Source organism: Coenobita brevimanus, chromosome 14, assembly GCF_032717465.1.
Source record: "Coenobita brevimanus isolate Jiangsu-jjx chromosome 14, ASM3271746v2, whole genome shotgun sequence".
Classification (NCBI taxonomy): domain Eukaryota; kingdom Metazoa; phylum Arthropoda; class Malacostraca; order Decapoda; family Coenobitidae; genus Coenobita; species Coenobita brevimanus.
Genome location: NC_136967.1, coordinates 8,578,576 through 8,580,834, shown reverse-complemented (window position 1 = coordinate 8,580,834; position 2,259 = coordinate 8,578,576). Strand labels below are relative to the sequence as shown.

Below are 2,259 nucleotides of genomic sequence, written 5' to 3'. Positions count from 1 at the left end.
CCTGTATTTTTTTTCGTCTCTAAAGTCCTTTCGAAGTGAAGTGGTTAATAAAGACCTTAACTCCATTATTTTCGAAAAGTCTTAAAGTTGAATAAAATCGTATGGCTATGGCAAGATTATTATAGAGACGTTTTGGTGTAGAAGGCATGAAAATTAATTGAGACTTCACAGTGGACGATGTCTGGTTGTCACAGGAAGACGTCATGGAACTGCTGAGATTGTGTGTGTGTGTGTGTGTGTGTGTGTGTGTGTGTGTGTAGAGGGGGTGGAGAATTTGCGAAGGAAAGGAGGGGTTTATACCGGTTGTTTAAGATATATATAGAATAATGACACCTATAGTTTGTACTCTCGTATGTGTCGTGTCCCCTGTGTGCTCTCTTACACGTGCAATTGATTAAGTGTGGATGTGCGTTCCTGTGTGCTTGTGTGCGTTCCTCTCTGTTTGTGTGCTTTTCTGTGTGTTTGTGTGGGTTCCTGTATGTCTGTGTGCGTTCCTGTGCATTTTTGTGCGTTCCTGTGTGTTTGTGTGCGTTCCTGTGTGTTTGTGTGCGTTCCTCTGTGCTTGTGTGCGTTCCTGTGTGTTTGCGCGTATGTATGTGTTTTTGTGTGTTTTCCGTGTGCTTGATCATGTGTACTTGTGCACATTTTCATGTGCATGTAATCTCACAAGTGCGTATGTATACATCACCTGCTCAAGTATATGCCAACCATTTACTCGTGCACATGTATGTTCTGTTTCATGATTGATTCGACTGTGCGGTGTTTTTTCCTTGCATACCTCTTTGCTTTTCTGTCAGTTTTTGAGTTTCTTCGTCAGCCTCAGCGAGGGCGGAGGATGATGCATATAAACGTAAAATAATTAAGTTCGTGATATGCCCGGCTAGCTCAGTCGGTAGAGCACGAGACTCTTAATCTCGGGGTCGTGGGTTCGAGCCCCACGTTGGGCGTAGTATATCTTTTTAGCTGTTGTTGGTATTTGTAGCCTTTGCTTACATTTACTTTAAGCATGCCTGTAAAACGCCTGCAAGCGTAAATTTGTTGGTTGAATATTCCCTAATATCTTCACGCATCATTTTCATGCCCCTTCCCTCCCCTCCCCTCCCCTCCCCTCCCCTCCCCTCCCCTCCCTTCCCATCGCCGCCCAAACCCCTCCTTCTCGTCCTTTTTCAGTCGCCCTTCATCATCTCCCCTATTGTTATCTTTCTCCTTGTCATCTCTCCTCTTTCTCTCTCCTCTAATTCCCATTCCCTTCCCTTCTAACTTCTTTTCCCATCCCCTTGAACTTCTCTACCCTTCTCCTCGAACCCCTCTTCCTTCCTCCGCCTCTCCCCTCTGCTCTCCTCCTTTCTCCTCCCTTTCTCTCATCTCATCTTTCTTTCTCCTCCCTTTCTCTCATCTCATCTTTCTTTCTCCCACTCTCTTTTCTTCTTTCTTTTCCTCTCTCATCTCTTTCTCATCCACTTCCTTCATCTTCCTTTGCCTGTTCACCCCTGAAACCAGAGGACCGTAACAATGCAGTAGCAGCAATTCACACCTCCCCAATATAATTGTTTTTATATGCCGCATCTACCTTCGAGAGTGATGAGCGAAAAATTGTAATCCACTAAAAGTAGTTGCAAGATACCTTTTAATGTGTTAAGTAGTTTACAGACTAACGATTATATATACAGGTTTATATATATATATATATATATATATATATATATATATATATATATATATATATATATATATATATATATATAATTTGTGTGTGTGACCCTTAATTCTTAAAGGTGACGAATTTCCGTATTGCAGAAAGTAGTCACTTCAGTAAGAATATTTAAGGTATTGTTATATCGTATGACACAAATGACGAAGGGATTTGACAAATATTTGAAGATCATGAGTCACGTTTTTATCCCTGCCTTCCTTGGTACGCAGCCAGTCCACATTTATCCCCAGTGGGCCCATTGTTAGCACTGACACAGGTTCACACCATCAGTTTCACAGCGGCATTTTACTTGTATGCTAGATCTCACAAATCTAGTTCCATTAAAATGGCAAGGACATCATCTAAATAGCGACATGTAGTGCTGTGAACTCAACACTTTAGAGAACAGGTATTTTGTACGTCGGGACAGTTACCACTGACCGTGAAATACAACCTTTAGGGTCGCTTTCGCCAAGCATACCAAGATTATTTTTCAATGAATTTAGTCTCCTGTACACAATGCAGCCGATACTGAAGCAGTCGTATTCTCCTTGATAATCCTGTGC

At 41.9% G+C, this 2,259-nt stretch overlaps 1 non-coding gene across 1 annotated transcript; it reads left to right on the top strand.

Moving 5' to 3' along the window:
* The first annotated feature begins 874 nt into the window (after positions 1 to 874).
* Positions 875 to 947, top strand: TRNAK-CUU (transfer RNA lysine (anticodon CUU)). Its single transcript has one exon. It is a non-coding gene; the product is annotated as a tRNA-Lys (tRNA).
* Positions 948 to 2,259: the final 1,312 nt, after the last annotated feature.